This window comes from Lissotriton helveticus, chromosome 8 (assembly GCF_964261635.1).
Source record: "Lissotriton helveticus chromosome 8, aLisHel1.1, whole genome shotgun sequence".
In the NCBI taxonomy this organism is placed as follows: domain Eukaryota; kingdom Metazoa; phylum Chordata; class Amphibia; order Caudata; family Salamandridae; genus Lissotriton; species Lissotriton helveticus.
The window spans coordinates 161,293,534-161,312,117 of record NC_136069.1 but is presented as its reverse complement, the minus strand read 5'-3'; the positions used below and the strand labels follow the sequence as shown (position 1 = coordinate 161,312,117).

General features: G+C 44.9%; 1 protein-coding gene across 1 annotated transcript in view; it reads left to right on the top strand.

Annotated features, from left to right (window-relative positions):
* The window catches only part of FAM3B (FAM3 metabolism regulating signaling molecule B), a 269,994-nt gene that overhangs the window by 185,482 nt on the left and 65,928 nt on the right, over positions 1-18,584 (top strand). The gene's annotated exons all lie outside the window — the stretch shown is intronic.

Below are 18,584 nucleotides of genomic sequence, written 5' to 3'. Positions count from 1 at the left end.
TAATTTGACTTGAGCAGCACAACAATCTACTTGGGCATCTGAAGAGAGCATATTGACCCTAGAACTTGGAAACTAAAAAGAAGACCTACTAGAATGCTCCTTTTGGCATTGACACTGGGGAAAAGAAAACAGACCAATCCTGAATGACACAAACTAAAGGATAGCCAAAATATACAAGTACTACAGTGTTAAGATGACTCTTTTGTCAAACTCCAGAGGACTCTACCACCTATTAGGAGTAATGGATGATCTGGAGGCCTCTTGATCTTTTGGTATGGATCTTTCAATGTGACAGTATCCACTTTTGTTTTTAATTTTTTTCGAAGTTTGAACTCCTAGTTATACAAAAATGTAATATCCTTGTACCTATAGTTATGAGACTGAAGGTTGAGCTGCTGATGAGGCTAATGTGATATCTGGTAGGATGGAAACATTGCTCCTAGTCATAACCAGGAATTAGTTTGTAGGGTGGTTTAAAAGCCTCCGCTATTTGGAAAGGAATTAAATTAAACTTACAGCAATGAATACTTAGACAGAGAAGCATGATGGGCTCCATGTATATGGTTACTAGTCATTGCATAATAGGGACAAAGGGGAAGGCAGTATTCAGTTGTCTGGGCGTTATGGTTCGAGTCAAGCAGTAAGCAGTCCACAACAAGAAAAAACAATTGCTAAAGAGGATTGGATAAGGAAAATTAAGAACAAAAAAGAAAGTCAAAGTATAAAAATTGAAATAGTATTGGAAGAACTGATAAGCACATCTATAACTAGATTTTGCAGAAATAACACCGCATGCTCAGATTTACAGAAAAAAGCATAGAACCTAGAGAGGCAGCAGCAGGCTTAAATGGGACAGACATAATTGATGCACTATTAGGGCCACTCAAAATGAACGGAATCAATCAATTGTAAGGAAATGCAAACAGTAAACTTTTGGGCTTTGTAAAGTTGTGACTTGACATAACACACCTTTATTTAAGAACAATAATCATCTCCAGGCACTTCCACAGAAAGAATTTCTTATAACTATGACACTAAATGGGCGCTTAAAGACCACCTATGTGTTAGTCACAGTAGTAACCAGTATTACAAATAGCCAAAACAACTGTATAAACCTCAATGGAATGACATTTTAAGTAGACAGAATGAAATTCTAAGTAGACAGAATGAAATTCTAAGAAGAGAGGATGAAATTCTAAGAAGACATGCTGGGATTTGAACTTGTGACTTTCTGTTTATAGTTTGATCCCCGCAATTAACCCATTAGTTAACTGAGATATCTTACCAACTTTACCAAAACTTGCAATAATTTTACACCTCTCGTCCTTCATGCACCACCTTCAACTCCACAGCATATTTACTCCTTATCACGGGATCAAAAGCCTTCAGCAAAATTGACATTAACTGTGAATAGATCACTCATGGGGAACTCCCATCCTCCCGCCCTGTCCACACGCGGACAGGCAGCTCCACGCGTATGCTCTTTCTCTAAAATAAATGTATCCTCTATAGCACTTGAGGACATGGTGTCCCAACAACTGTTTAATATCTGTCTCCCTCTAGGTGAAAAATCGCTCAAGATCCCTGGCACAAAGCACTGGCTTTTACACAAAACATACATTGCTTTGTCATCATAAAAAGGTCTAAGTACCTAAATGTCCAGGAACTTGTCATAATAAGGTTAAAGCTAAGTGCCTTCTTGGCCACTACTTGCAGGTTGATTAGTCCTGGAACTTGGGCTATAAAAAAACCCTTCACGTGCACCACTGCCCAACTTTAGTAGAGTTACCTCTGGTTACCCGAATGATGAGAATATCAAGGTGTGTATACACTTCAACTATAATTCTGTAGTTTCAAAGGTTTTCCTTTCCTAAGCATGTGATGATTAGGGCTTTTTAACACATATGCAAAAAAATATCCAACAATAGAGACTCACACTCTTACTCAGAGTGAACTCATGCAGATAACACACATTCTGTTTAGGTTTGTTTTCCTAGATTGAAAAAAAAAGTTTATATTAACCACAAGTTTCAGTAACGAGATAAGCACAACTCTTTATCGATAGGGGCTGGCTGCTGCCCGGATTTATTTCATCCCCTCGGCTCAGCTTCCGTGTGTGGAAACCAGGGCGGTATTTGATCTCTTATTCCCTCTCAGTAAAGGTTGCCCTATTTCTTGTGGACTTGCATATGCACAGGCAAAAAACGCATGCCGCACACACACAACATATATGCACACACTCGGAGCACTAACCCCTTTGTCAGCATAGTTATTTAGCAAGCCCTATGCCTGGCCCTGCTGCTACCTCGTCTGCTACTCAACAACGCACCCCGTACACTTGAGCCAACGATGGCATGCATTTAATCAGGTAAGACCATTATACTGCATCCCATTCTCCAAGAACTGAGGCTCTGGGTTCATTCAGATAAGTGTGAGTGACAGTGTGGTTCTGCAATATGTTTTAAGCACATGGTTATGGTCCATCATTTGCAGGCCTGGACTGTCAGTCACACTGCATGTTTGATCACATGGCTTGAGACCGCAACATAATTGGATGTGAAGCATTGGCAGAGAGCCCTTTGTTACCAGAGCTGATGGCTGTGGAGCCTTCCTCGGGTTTCTGTCAGATCTCTAAGTGCTTCAGCCTCCTCGTCAACCCTAGAGAGTGCATCTGTTATAGGCCACCAGGCACGTTACACTTGTGCTGTGTACCTTTCCTGCTGCCAGTCAGTGGGAGGGTCTTGAGCTAGGCAGTGCGCCCACCTACAGTGTACATGAGGTCGCTCAATACATTTCACTTCTACTTCAGAGTGAGACCTCGGACCTCTGGTAAGATCCCAGTGAGGCTTCTGTTAAAACCACAATGAATCACCTCTTAGGATAATGTTAGAAATGGGGTCTCTAGTTGGCAGAGGTAGTCCAAATAGGGACCCTTGCTTCTAGCCAGCCAGGGATAGCCCCTGCTCACCCCTGGTTAGCTTGGCACAAACAGTCAGGCCTATCCCAAAGGCAATGTGTAAAGTATTTGTACTCAAAACACACAGTAATACAGTGATAACATCACAAATGGACACCACACAAGTTTAGAAAAATAAGTATCATTACCTAATCTCGACAAGACCAAAACGACAAAACCCCAACATACAAGTATTAAGAATATGACTTTAAAAGGTTTTAAGCAACTGGGTCCATAGAAAACTATGGATGCGTGATTTCTCTCAAAGTACCTGTAGTTGCGACAAAATTCACAAAGCCAAACAGCCACAGGGATGGGAAGCGCAGAGAACACACAGAGAAGCGTCTGTTCCTGAGGCCATGGGGAGGCGATGCAACAATTCTGCTGCATCCTGGAGAAGTGCTGTGTCGTGTCTGGTCTGTAAGGGGAAGAGATGCTTCGACTCCAGGACATTCTGGGCCACTCAAGTACAATGCGTGGAAATCCGGGATGGGGTGATGATCGATGCGGCGTCAGTGAGCAGCGCTGCATCGGTTTCTTCAGCCGCGATCCCTCGATGCATTGGTTCTTGCAGCGGTGGCAGGCGCTGCGTCGGTTGCGGTAGCGGCGGTACATGGCAATTCTTCTGAATCCGCGGTGCTGCATTGGGGAAAACTGTCGCAAGAAAAGAGATATGTGTCAATTTTCTTGTAGTTGTGTTGCTTTTCCAGCTTCCAACAGCAGGAACAACCTCCAGAGGCCCAACACAGTCACAGGCAACTCTGGGCAGGTCAGAAATCCCAGCAAAGAAGTTCAGGAGAGCTGGGGTTGAAGTACTTGTGTTCCCGAGACTTCAGAACAGGAGGCAAATTCTACTCAAGGCCTTGGAGATCTTCCTCAAGCAGGGGGGACCCAGCACACAGCAAAGTCCTTGTCCTTTCCTTGGCAGAAACAGCTACTGCAGGCCAACCCCATACAGCACACAGCAAAGGGGCAGTACTCCTCCCCCAGTTTCACCAGATCTTCTTCTTGGCAAAGGTTCCTCTTGATTCCTGAATTAGTCTCAAGTTCAGGATATATAGCACACATTCCTTGGTTCTCTGGTGGCAGAGCAGCTCTTTGCCCAACCAAAACCATTTCCGTCAGGGAAGGTTGGGCTCTGGCTAGTGGGCGCACTTGCCAAGTTGACATGGCAGTTAACCAACTGCACACAGACACTGCAGTGGCAGGTCTGAGATACCTTTTCGGGACTACTCATGTGGGTGGCACAATCAGTGCTGCAGGCCCACTAGTAGCATTTGATTTGCAGCCCCTGGCACACTTCAGTGCACTTTACTAGGGACTTGCCAGTAAATTAAATATGCCAATCAGGGCGAACCAATGATAACAACAATTTACACAGAGAGCATATGCACTTTAGCACTGATCAGTAGTGGTAAAGTACCCAGATTCCGAAAACCAACAACATCAGGTCAGGATAAAATAGGAGGAAGAAGCAAAACGTTTGGGGATAACCCTGCAAAAAGGCCAAGTCCAACAGATAAGCTGCCACTTCTCCCATCAAGAAATTTACTTTGAAAGATCCCAGTAGATGATAGCAGAACATAAGTAAAATGGTTGGGATCAAATGTCTACTCCTGTTGAAGTGGTTGTTATTCATTTCATCAGACACAAACAGAGTAGGTACTGTCTAAACACTGGGGCTTAATGCAGGCCAATCTGGTGGTCTTCTGACACTGCCTGCTGTTAAGTAGTGTGAAGCAAAAAAAAATAGTTTTTTTGGTTCATACACTAGGTTTCAGATATAAGTGAATGCACTAAATAAGGTGATTGCGTTTATGCAAACTACTTGAGTCCATTTTGAACTTCTAAAAAAGGGGTCAAATTAAAACCTGTACATTTTCTGACAATGCAGTCTACCCCTCAAATGAAGTTCTGACACGAGGCCAGAAAGAGTGAGTGCTGATAGTGTTGGCAAATAAGTGTGCTAATATCATTACCTATCTTCCAGCCTTTCGAGAAATGCTAACTATTGCTACCAACCTTCTAAACGTTCGGCAGCAGCTTTGGCCTATGAGTCAAAGGTGGATCACTATCAAAATCCACTATGGGTAATAAGGCTTCTAAAAGACACATACTGTTTGTTACATTATAAATGTGAGTATTGTTACTCGCTCCTCTGGATGGATGACTTCACTATGAATGCAAAGCATTTTATCTTGGCTCCAGGGTAGCTACAGATTAGTTGGCAGTATCCATGGTAGGTAGTGTTGTTTACTCTATTTGGATTGATCAAGTCCTCCTTTTGACTCACCAGTTTTACCTTCGCCAAACCGTCAATGATTACCCCAGGAGGCGGAAGTGGGTTTGCAGATGTAGATACAGCATGGTACTTTGATTATGGACAGTAATGGGCAGTGGTTAGTCAGTCCTATACTTCATAAAATGGATATTCCTTCATTCACAATACGAAATAGTGGGGCTGGTTAAATGATGAAGAACAAAGACAGCCAGAAGGTCCTGTCCATTGTGAGTATGAGATACACCACCAAACAATTTCATAGTGAGTGCAGCAAGGTGATATCAGCACTATCTGTGGGCAATGTCATCCTGTGGGGAGGCACTGCACAGGCTTTGACAATCTCCAGATCCCCTTACGTCCTGAAAGGTTTACCGCTTGATTTAGGTACAAACAGTCTAGTCAGTGGGGTCGGGCTCCAGGCAGAGAAAGACAGATTAGCAATCACTATTTGCTGTTTGGTTTATGGTCTAGGCACACTGGTTAGATAGGTCAGAACTGGAACAGCCACATCTGACCCAAACCTAAAAATGTAACAAGAACACCAAGCCACAGAAAACAGGACTGTTTGTTAGCAAATGGGGCTGGACAAACATCTCATACTGCTGTCTTGTTGTGATGTTTGATGTATTGTGGTGTCTTGATTCTTGTGTTGGTGCCATGGGTTGAGGACTCAATAAAGGTAGATACTGGCTCCTCTAACCGGTCCATTTGAAGTGGTGAGAAAGGAGATAGAACCAACAGTTGCCACTTACAAATGTTTACAAACCTCTCTTTGTTGCTTGTATCTCCAAAAGAGCCATATGTGGCAATGATATTCATTTGTGTAGGGCTGCCAGAACTCACTGGACAAGGCGGCATTCACAGGGGATGGACAGGGCATCCTGCATGGGCTTAGAATTACACAAATATTTGCAGGTGTGATAACTCTGGAAGCTTGAGATGTAGGGCTTTTACCCCAATGCTTCGGAGGGGCCAGGGACACAAGACTAAAGTTATGGCAAATGACACCGAACGACCACCAGGCACATATTGCCTGGCAGTAGGCTGGTCAAGGAGACTGCAAGCTCACCATGGGGTGCAAGCTTTTAACTTATTTTGTCCATACTCAACCCCCTTGTGATTCTGGTTATTCACTTTTAAGCCCAGCACAGCTGGGCTGCAGATGCATCTGTATTCAGGACCTGCTGTCTAATCTAGTCTGTCCTCTAAGGAGGTCTCAATCGTGTGGGACGTGGTTCTGTCTCCCCTCAGATGTGGTAGCTTCTTCCCTCTCAGTGCATTCCAGTTCATTGCCTTCCGGGTGGAGATGGGCAAGCCACTGAAAGTTTGAGCAAGGCTCCAGCCTGAAACCTGGCTCTGGTCCAGCTCGAGGTCTTGTTGGAACCCCGAGCCCAAAACTAGCCTAGCTTTCATGTGGCTTATGTCTACTGGCCTCCCTGTACCCAGGATGTGGCGTTACTGCCAGAACTGCCATCCAGGTTCGAGTCTCGGCGTTGGCTCAACAGCCTGTGTTTCTGGGCGGATGTATGACGTTATAACGTATACTATTACAACGCATGCTTTTACAACGCAACTTTTACAACGCAGGATCCATTACAACGAATACCATTACAACGCATTTTTTTACAACGCATATACCTTTACAACGCATACCATTACAACGTAAGTATAGGTAAGTATATAATGTTTTAAAAAAATGTAAGTTATTAAATTTAATATAATTTAATTTTAATTTAGTTTAATTTTTTAAATTTAATTTAATTTTTAAAAATACCCCTTTACCCAAAAACCCAAGCCTAGCCCTGAACCCTAAAAATACCCCTTTACCCAAAAACCCAAACCTAGCCCTGAACCCTAAAAATACCCCTTTACCCAAAAACCCAAACCTAGCCCTGAACCCTAAAAATACCCCTTTACCCTAAACCCCATACCTAGCCCTGAACCCTAAAAATACCCCTTTACCCTAAAACCCATACCTAGCCCTGAACCCTAAAAATACCCCTTTACCCAAAAACCCAAACCTAGCCCTGAACCCTAAAAATACCCCTTTACCCAAAAACCCAAACCTAGCCCTGAACCCTAAAAATACCCCTTTACCCAAAAACCCAAACCTAGCCCTGAACCCTAAAAATACCCCTTTACCCAAAAACCCATACCTAGCCCTGAACCCTAAAAATACCCCTTTACCCAAAAACCCAAACCTAGCCCTGAACCCTAAAAATATCCCTTTACCCAAAAACCCAAACCTAGCCCTGAACCCTAAAAATACCCCTTTACCCAAAAAACCCAAACCTAGCCCTGAACCCTAAAAATACCCCTTTACCCAAAAACCTAAACCTAGCCCTGAACCCTAAAAATACCCCTTTACCCAAAAACCCAAACCTAGCCCTAAACCCTAAAAATACCCCTTTACCCAAAAACCCTACTTACCTATCCTTACGTTGTAATGGTATGCGTTGTAAAGGTATATGCGTTGTAAAAAAATGCGTTGTAACGGTATTCGTTGTAATGGATCATGCGTTGTAAAAATTGCGTTGTAAAAGCATGCGTTATAAAAGTTGCGTTGTAACGGGTGCACACCTTTCTGGGCAGATGACTAACTATTTCCCTGCCTAGGAACAGTGCGGATGACCTTGTGTAATGTAGCTAATTCTCATGTAAAGAGCACCATATAGGAAAACTGCCGAAAAATATAAAAACAAAGCCTTAAAATAAGCTCAAATAAATAATATTCATTTTTTGACTGATGTGTTCAAAGTAAAACCATAATCCTGGATGGATAAATCACGGCTCCCCGCTTACATTGTGTGACTGTTAGACCTGGCATCATTGGCGTGAGTCTCCCTTCTATTTTGACGGATTGCCTCCTTTGGGTTGATCTGTTTTCGCTGGTTTTATGCTTTGGGCACTGTGCCACTGCTAATCAGTGCTACAGTGCAAGTGCTCCCTATTTTAAGTTAATGTACTAATTGGTTAGTCCATGATTGGGTTATTTGATTCATCTGTCAGCCCCTAGTACAGTGCACCATTTGTGCCCATGGCTTGTAAATCAAATGCTGCTGATGGGCTTGCCGCACTGGTTGTGCCACTCACAGAAGCAGCTTGTAAAGTGTGTCTCAGGCCTGCCATTGCAAGGCCTGTGTGCAGTCTAGCACTGCCAGTCCCTAAACCTTCCCTTTGCTTCATATTAGAGACCCCTATGGTAGGCCCAAGGGCAGGGTGCATTGTAAGTATAAGGTAGGACATGCTCTGATGTGTGTAGCATGTTCTAATAGTTAATTACAGCCATTTTCGTTTTCACTATTGAAGGCCACCTGTTCTTATAGGCCAGAATGAGCAGCTAGATTATTACATGCTTATAATCCTAACTGACACAGGGAACATGGTAGAAATTCGAATTTAGTATGCCTGAACTCAGAATAATAAAATACATCTTTTAGTAAAGTTTATTTTAATATTCTGTGTTTGCAAATACCATTTTTAGAAAGTAGGTATTTGCTTGCCTAACCATTTGAGCCTGCCTCTGCTGGGTTGTGTATTCCTTGTCTGGGTTTGTGAGTGTCAGGGCTGGGGATTCCAGGAGACAGGCTGGGGCAGCCCAGTGGTGAATAGAGGGAGTTGCATCTAGATGGGAGGGAGGAGTTGCACCTGGGACCTGAAAGGGGCTGGGCCTTCCCTCAACAATGCTGGCTCCACCTCCTGTGGCTTGTCTGATGTCTCTGCCCTGCACTGTGAAAGGAGAGGAGGAATCATGTCAACAGAGTGCTCCAGAGCTGTATCTTCCCTCCCCTGTGCTGGCTCCACCCCCTGTGGGGCGTCTGATGTCTTTGCCCTGCACAGTGAAAGGAAGAAGAGAGTCATGTAAACAAAGTGCTCAGGAACTGGTTTGGACTAGGCAGAGGCCTCTCTGCCTTCAGAGAACAAAGGATTTTGGGGTATAAATATTGGGACCCTGACCCCAAGAAATTAGATCACTTCAGGAACAAGAAACCTTTCTGCCAAGGAGAAGAACCAAGGAGCCTGCAGGAGTTTGGACTGCCCCTCTGCCAATGTGTTGTTTGCTGGGTTGGCCTGTAGTGGGTGCTTCATTGCCAAGGGAAAGGAGAAGGAACTTTGTAAGGACTTTCATCTACAGAATATTCTCCAAGGGTTTGAACTGTGCTTGCCTCCTGCTGAAGTCTCAGGGACAAAAGACTTCACCTCCAGCTCCCTCCTGAATTTCCTTGCTGGGAATTCTGGCTGCAGTCACTTGCGTGCCGCTGGGAGCTGAAAGCTTGACACATCGAGAAGAAGCGTGTCGCCGCCGCAGCTGAACTCATCGCAACGCCGGAGAAGCGAGCCTTCGCCGCATCTCCCTGGAATCGTGTGTTCATCGAAGCTGCCTGCTGTCGCATCACTGGAGAAGTGTGACGCCATCGTGAGAGTCGCCATCGCATCACCGGAGAAGCGTGTCGCAGGGCCTGTCGCGGCTCCAAAGTACAGAGTCGTCGCAAGGCTGCCAGGGCGTCATCGCATCGTCTTGCATCGCCACATCAAGGGCGCCATTTTCTCGCATCGCAACCGGATCGTCGCATCGTATCAAGGCGCCATCTTGCACACCGCAACGGGCCCGCAGGCCGAGAATCTACGCATCACCTCCGCACCGGTAAGGCTCACGACGAGTCCCCTACTCTGCGCAAGCATTGAGGAAGGACGCAACCATTCCCCCGGGTCACGGAACCGACGCATCTCACCTTTTGCAAGCCTTTTGTTCACTTTGCGTTATGCATCCAGATACTTTGTTGAGAAATTTGTCACATTTACCAACAACTTGAACTAAGAGACTTGAATCATCTTTTGAGTAATCTTAAGTGTAGTATTGTGGATTTTTGTCGTTTGTGGCCTTGTGTTTAAGTCTATATAAAGAATACTTATTTTTATAAAACCTGTGTTGTGTCCATCTGTAGTGTTTTCACTGTATTACTGTGTATATTCACACATGCTTAACACACTGCCTCTGAGATAAGCCTATCTGCTCGTGCCAAGCTACCAAGGGGGTGAGAAATGGTTATTAAGGAGTGTAATCCCCTTATCCTGACTTAGAAGTAAGGGTCCCTATTTGAACAAAGGTGAATACCATTGCAAACTAGAGACCCCCAGATCTAACAGTGACCGTAGGCAATTATTTTGTTTCGGCAAAACTCTTTTTTCTTTATTATCACTTATGAAAGAACTTTCAAATATGTGAGTTCAGAAAATTGGTTGTACAAAACCCTATTATGCATTTCTTGGTTCAGTGCTACAATGTGATTTCAAAGCTTCACATCTTAACCCCATCAGTGCTGCGCGAATTCCGCTGCGGTGCTGAAGGTTCTGAAGAACCTATGGACTCATGACGGAACGGTTCCGTCATGAGCACAGGCCAACCGACGCTCATGACGGAACCGTTCCGTCATGAGCACCGAAGGGGTTAAGAAAATACACCTGCTTGAATTTTGAAGAGGCTTTATCATATTTTATGTGATGTTTGTTGTGTGATTTACATAGCAAACATTGTCTGGGCTCCGTTCGTGCATGAGCTCTAAGACCCTAGCCAGACCTTTGACTCACCTCTGGCTAGGCTCGCCCTGTGAATCTGTTGGCTCGCCCACCTCTATTTACAGGTAAAGGTGCTGTAGCTGCAGTTTAATTATATCCACGAGGTTTTGGAAGAAAACAACTCTCCCTATTGAGGGACAATTTAAAGGAGGACTCCATCACGTCTCTCTTTGGAAATGCCAAAGTTTACATTGTGCAAGAGGTGCATTGATCTGTGTGTCCATCAAGCAAGACCCAACAGAGTCATCGGTGCCACTGACACCTAAGCCCCTTTACCCAATTTCAAAATCAGTCAAGGTTCCCAGCCACATAAAACACACACGGTATCCTTCCATGTGGTGCAGACTCTGTCATTCCCCTGCCTGTGGTCCATTGTGTGTTTGGACTGGAAGATCACAATCAGGGGGTCAATTTCAGAAATCACTATGATCATGCTCTCAGTGTCCATATAGTGACATTACATCCTCAGGTGACTTCTGACCTCTTTATGTAGAGACCTCTTTATGCACAGACTTCTTCAACCGCTTTGTGAATAATGGAGGAGATGGAACATTGTGTCATCCAGCTCCCTATATTTCAGGAGAGCATCCTGTGATTGAAGAGATTGACTTTTACTTCCTGCATATGAACTGGCATCTAAAACAAGAGTCTGAAAAAGAGGCATGCACATAATCTGCATCTGGGCCACTTGAACTGCAGTGTCATCATCTAATTGTTTGACACATCCTTGGTTATGGCACAGAACCTATGTATATGCATGCCATCGCATGTGGGTGTAGAAGATAGTGCATGCCAATTTTTCAGAAAGCATGTCTAAGGGATCTCTTAATACCAGACAGTAAATCTCTCCCCATGCTCTGGGGCCGTGTAGACAGTTGCATTACTGATCTGCTTCCTTCCTTTTTCAAATGATCTCCTTGCGTCTTCTGCCTCATGCTGAAAGCAAGAAGATGCTAAGGGCCCGTAACTCTAGTGTTTTTAGAGTACGTGTTCCTGTACCTGGTACTTCCTCCGGGTTGGGTCTCATCGCGAGCTAGGTGCACTAACAAAAGGTCTGAGCTCAGATGTAGCAGCCTGATGGCTACAGCTGTGCTCTTCCATCTGTAGTATGAACCAAAGCCTATATGGCTCCCAACATGTTGTGTCACCTACTTCAGAAAGGAGGGCTGATTGGGAGTTTTGACCTCCACTTAAATGCTTAAAAGGACCAGGTGACCCCTGTATAGAGAAGCAATATAATAGAATGTCTCACACAAACACAAATATTTCACATTCTCCCACCCTTGAGGGCTGCACACTAGTTCCTCGCCCCTGCCCAATCCCCCACCTCTTACACAGTATGCAGCCTATTTATTTAAAGATTTATTTATTTATTTATTTATTCAAACAGTTTTATATAGCCCTGGCTAGACCCGAAGGTATCAGAGCGCTTTACAGAAGGTCCACAGTGTTACAGCACAGAAAACAATTGCATGATACATCAAATATATGTGAAACCTTAAAGGGAGAGAAGGTGAGACAAGAGGGGGGGAAAGGAGGTGAGGGGAAGTGAAAGGGGACAAGACCGGGGAAGAAAGAATGAGAGACGGGGGGAAAGACAGAAACCGAGTGGGTAGGCGACGGCACGAGGAGGTAATCGACTGCCAGTCTCCCCTAAAGCGCCCCAAGTAGCTCCAACGGTCATCAGGCAGAGGAATAGACAGAGAGGATATAAGGAAAATTGCAGAAAAACAACGAGGAAGGTGGGTGTGTGAGACAGGGAAACGGAGAGAAACTGTGCCCAAGGTCCGGCTGGGTAGGTGACAGTCAGGGGATGAACCAAGGACAATCTCCTCTTTAGCTGAACAGAGTAGCCCCACCTGGCGTCGGGCATGGTGCTCTGACTCCGCAATCGAGATAGAGCTAAAGTGCACTAAGGGACTCAGGGGTAGTCCGCTTAGTGTGTGGGGGGAGGGGGAGAGCCATGCTCCCAGTAAATTACGGGCGTCGTCTTGAGGTCAGGCGTAGTCCTGGTAGGGGTTATGTCAGGAAGAAGATCTGGAGGGGGAAAACATGGTTTGAAAAGGGTCCCAGGATGCCTGACCCGAACACTGGCGGCCATGTTAGGGTCAGGCATCCTGGGACCCTTTTCAAACCATGAGCGTGCGGCAGAACTTTACAGGGGGGGAAGTGCCAGTCTCTCATTAGTTCTTAAAAAAAAGAAACAAGACATTCCCAGGCGCTCAGGAGTAGAGCCATCTCTGTAAGTGCATTGGGACGCATCTCCAAGACGGTAGGCAGTGTGGGAGGAGCCGCCATCTGGCTTAGCGCTGGGGAAGTGGGCGGGGGGGACCGCTCACCTCAATCCTGGGCAACAATTGTCTCAAAGGTCCAGGGAAACTCTCCAGCATGTCCGCTGCCGACGCCGGGTGCCTTCCGCACGCAGCTGTCGGACCACACAAGCGGAGGGAGGCTCACAACATGCCAGGCTCGAACTGGGTGCAGGTCTGATGTACAGAACTGCGCCTACGGTGCAATAGAATAAATTCCATTGCGGGCGCCCATCAGAGAAGTGGGAAGGCAGTCTCCCAGGATTCAGCTCCCGATGTCTCAGCCCCAGCTCGAAAAACATCGCAGGCGCAATCTTGAGGTGATATCGTACGGCAGGACTTTAGGCAAAAAACCCGGCGATGCAGGGTCTAGATGGGACGGCGGCCACCTCAATAGACGCTCCCCAACTTCCGATGACTGGGGGTGTCTCCATCAGCTTGTTTGGTGGAGTTTAAGCTTCTACGGAGCAAAAGATCCGAGCAGCCATGTTGGATTTGGCTCCTCAACCAAGTAGAACATTGGGGAAGTGCATGAAGCACTGCTGGCCAGCGACAACTGCTCCAATGGGAATGCACAGTCAAACTCCCTCAGTTGCTCTCTTGTAGCGCAATAAACAAAACGGTGTTGGAGTCACTGAGCGCCGGAAATACCGTCATAGCATTGTTTGTGCAATTTGGGACTGTGGCCCACTACACCAAAACCAAAGCAATCCAGACACTTCTTTGAAAGTGTCCTGGGCCTGAATCAGACACAGCCTTGTCCATCACACATAGCTAGTCGCACGCTAAACCTTGCGCTCACTCACTACTTCGAAAACACTAGCGTGGTTACCAGATTAGATTTGTCTCCTTCGGGCTCTTACATCTGCTGCACCACCCTATCCCCTGAAGTTATTTGTTCATTTAAAGTATGTATGCGTCAAGGAGGTCGAATGAGCCTACGGGGCTCACTGAATACACATTCACAGGTCCTAGGTGTGGCCTTGATTGCATTGCAAGATGTTAGTTCCGGCTCTTCACACATGCAAGAGAGAGAGAAGTGAACGGTTTGTTAAGACACCTGTGAACTGGAAGGCCTTGTTTGCCAAGGCTGCACCTGTAAACTGAAGCAGCCAGTATCTCTATTGTCACACCTTTGGACCCATATTCAGACGTCTGCGATGACTGTTCAATGCGACCTTGAACCTGTTGCCAGATCACAAGATGGCGGCAGGACGTCATGTTTGCAGTCCAGGCTCCTTGTGACAAAGTAGTCTAGTCTGTAAATTGTAATCTTGGGTCATTTACCTTGAAAATGAAGCCGTCAATGGAAACATCGTATCTTTGGGACCTCGCTAAAACTCCAAGACAGTTATTAATATGAGCAAAAGGAAGTCACAAGCAAAACAAGTTGTGTTTATTTTCTTTAACATTAGTAATGCTAATAGCAATTTAATATACATATTATGCGCTTTGAATCCGACCTGGAGAGGGACTATTTTTCATCTAAAACGTGCACGGTATACCTACCTTGAGTACTTTTAAGAGGCGGATGGTCTACCTACCTAGAGTACTTGTAAGAGGCGGATGGCATACCTACCTAGAGTACTTGTAAGAGGCGCATGGCATACCTACCTATAGTACTTGTAAGAGGCGGATGGTATACCTACCTAGAGTACTAGTAAGAGACGGATGGTATACCTACCTAGAGTACTTGTAAGAGGCAGATGGTGTACCTACCTAGAGTACTTGTAGGAGGCGGATGGCATACTTACCTAGAGTACTTGTAAGAGTCGGATAGCATACTTACCTAGATTTCTTGTAAGAGGCAGGTGGTATACCTACCTAGAAAACTTGTAATAGGCAGATGGTATACCTACCTAAAGTACTTTTAAGAGATGGACGGCATACCTACCTAGAGTACTTGTAAGAGGCAGGTGGTATACCTACCTAATTTACTTGTAAGAGGCGGATGGCATACTTACCTGGAGTACTTGTAAGAGATGGATGGCATACTTACCAAGAGTACTTGTAAGAGATGGATGGCATACCTACCTAGAGTACTTGAAGGAGCTGGATGGCATACCTACCTAGAGTACTTGTAAGAGGCGGATGGCATACTTACCAAGAGTACTTGTAAGAGATGAATCACATACTTACCTAGAGTATTTGTAAGAGATGGATGTCATACCTACCTAGAGTACTTGTAAGAGGCGGATGGCATACTTACTAGAGTACATGTAAGAGACGGTTGGTATACCTACCTAGTGTACTTGTATGAGATAGATGGCATACCAACCTAGAGTACTTCTAAGAGATCAATGGTATACTTACCTAGAGTACTTGTAAGAGGTGGATGGTATGCTTACCAACGTTTGTGACGGAGCACACATCCGTCAAACTCCAAATCAGGCCCTTTGTTACTGGGACTAAAGTGAAGGAAATGTGTGTGAAAAACATAGCTATACAAGTGTCATACTTATAATTCATTTTACAGTTGTAGCTGGGTGTTTAAATAAAAAAGACGTCCTAATCAATGCCTAATTTGTTTTAAAGAAATAGAACAAACTATTTAAGCTATTTGTGCTAGTTAAGCAACAAAAAATCGAACAAACGCATTTTGACTCTATCCTAGGTGCATTTGCAATATTAGAAACATAGAGAAAATATACATTCACAATTTTATATTATGTCAACACAGCAAAGTACTGTGATCTCTATGTGTTGCACAAGCAGGTGAGCATGTCAAGCTAGATTTATTTATTATTTATTTTGAAAGTTTTATAGAGCGCGAACAAGATCCTGACGGATATCAGAGCGCTATACAACCATTAAAAGTTACTTATACATGAAATATAACATATCCACACATATGTACAAAACATATTGTAAGCGGCATAGTAAGATGTAACATCCAAATGTCTTGTGGTTGAGGGCGTGCCTGCATCTCGTCACAGGGATTCAAACAACCATATTCATGTGGTTTTGGCCATGAGGATGGATTTTACTTCCTTTTTAAAAGAGGTAGTGGACGGGTTAAGTCTGGTTTCTGGGGGTAAGGCATTCCATATTCTGGGCGCCTTCCCAGTTAAGCATCTGTTGAAGGTTTTTTTCTTACGGAATTTTTGTGGTTTCAGTAGTAATCTTTCTGCATTTCTTGAGGATCTGGATCCACCCGAGATCGTCAATTTCTGTTGCAGGTAGTTTGGTGTCTTGTGATGCTTGGGTCTGTGCGTCATGCACTTGATTTTCAGTTGAATTCTAGCATCCAGGGGTGGCCAGTTCCGGGATTGTAGGTCCTGGGAGATGTGGGAGCTGCGTTTAGACCCAGTTATGAGTCTTGCTGCGGCGTTGATCGACGCCCTTAGTGGTGCAGTTGATGCTTTGGGGGCCACAGAGAGCGACACATCCGTATTCCACTCTAGGAATAACCAGAGCCTGTACTGCTTGCTTGAAATCATTGTGTGGTAGGAAGGGTTTCAGTTTCCTCAGTGTGTTTATCTGGAAGTTTGCTCCCTTTGTGACACTGCTGATATGTTTTTGCATGTTGAGGTTACTGTCTAAGGTTATTCCTAATGACTTAGCTGAGTCTACGATGGTGGGTTGAACGTTGAATGCCGTAATATGTTTGATCCAATCTTGCATTTTGGGGATTTGGGCCGGAGGAGCTATTAGTAAGAATTCAGTCTTTAGGGCATTCAATTTGAGATGATTTTCTGCCAGCCAGGTTTGGGTATTCCTAAGCGCTGTATAAAGTCGTTTGATATCCTCTAGGGTGTGGATCTTGAGGTATAGTTGTGTATCGTCTGCATACATGTGACATTGCACAGTAGAGGTTTGTAGAATTTCGGTGAGAGGTTTCAAGAAGAGATTAAACAATGTTGGGGATAGTGCGGATCCTTGCGGGACTCCCAAAGATACTGGGACGGGCTTTGACAGAGTGTTATTGACTTTGAATTGTTGTGTCCGATTTTGGAGAAATGAAGTGAACCAGTTAAGCACTGTCCCAGATATGCCAATTCTGTGTTTCAGGAGGTCTAGCAGGTTCTCATGCTTGACCGTATCGAAGGCCGAGGAGAGGTCAAGTAGGATGAGTAAACAGGATCTGTTTTGATCAATTATTTGCAGCGCATCGTCAATAATGTGTGTCATGGCTGATTCCGTGCTTTGGCCTGTCCGGAAACCTGATTGGTGTTTGTTGAGAAGGTTAAAGTGATCAATATGCTTTGTCAGCTGTAGATGCACACATTTTTCCAGCAACTTGGCTAAGGTAGGGATATTGGAGATGGGGCGGTAGTTGTTTAGGTCTGCGGGGTCTGCCGTGGGTTTCTTTAGAATGGGTGAAACCTGGCCCACTTTGAGGGTATCTGGGATGCACCCCTGTTGAAGTGAACTGTTAATGATCTTGGACCAAAGCGGTAGCAGCAGTGGAGTAAGGTCTTTGACTGTGTTTGCCGGAAGTGGGTCAGCGAAGTGGTTAACAGGGTTCAATGCACTGAGTATATTGCCTATGGCATCTTCAGAGTAGGAGGAAAATGATGACCTGTCTGCATTATTTTTTGGGTTGGACTTTGATGGGCTTTGGCATGACGCTGTTCGGGGCGTCGCAGGGGTTTGTGCATTCGGTCTCGCGTATATGGTATCAGTCTTCACGGTGAAGAAGGTGGAGAATTCTTCACAATTTGGCTGCGCGCATTCTATACCTCGTGGACGATGAGGTGCCTCCTTGGATTGGGTTTTGATCAGTTCAAAGAGTTTTTTGGGACGATTTCTTGCCTGGTCAAGTTGAAGGCTGAAAAAGTCGGCTTTGGTGCGCTTGATCTTTCGGTAATATGCGTTTCTCTTTGTTCTGAGAATCTTAGGTGGTTGGCGGATGGTATCGACCTCCAGGCACGTTCTGAAGTTCTGAGTGAACGCCTGTCCTCGTTGAGAATACCGTTGTACCAAGATTTAGAATCTTTCGTAGAGACTCTTTTTAGTTGCATAGGTGCTACCTCGATTATCATTGATGTCATCGTCGAGAGGTAGTGGTTGGTGAGATCATGTACTTTGGCAGATCCAGCGGGGGGCAACAGTAAGTTGTGACATGAGGGAGGCAAGGTGTTGGGGTTGAGTTTTTTCAGGTCTCTTTTCCACACCTTTGGTCTTGTGGATTGAGCTGATATCAGTTTCACTGCTTCATTAATGGAGAAGTTGATGATTTGATGGTCTGACCAGTCGCAAGGTTGGATCGATTCTAGCTGAATGGAGTCTGTTTTAGAGATTATTAAGTTCAGGATCGAACCTTTGTCGTGTGTTGGGATGTTGCAGAATTGCGTTAGGTCTAGGTCATCTAGGAAATTCTTGAGACTGTTCACCATTGTATCATTTAGATCATCCCAATGGAGATTGAAGTCTCCGAAGAATATTTGGGTATTTTGTTGCCCAGTGTTTGAGGATACCATGTCCATGAGGTGCTCAGTGAAGGTGGGGTTCTCGCCTG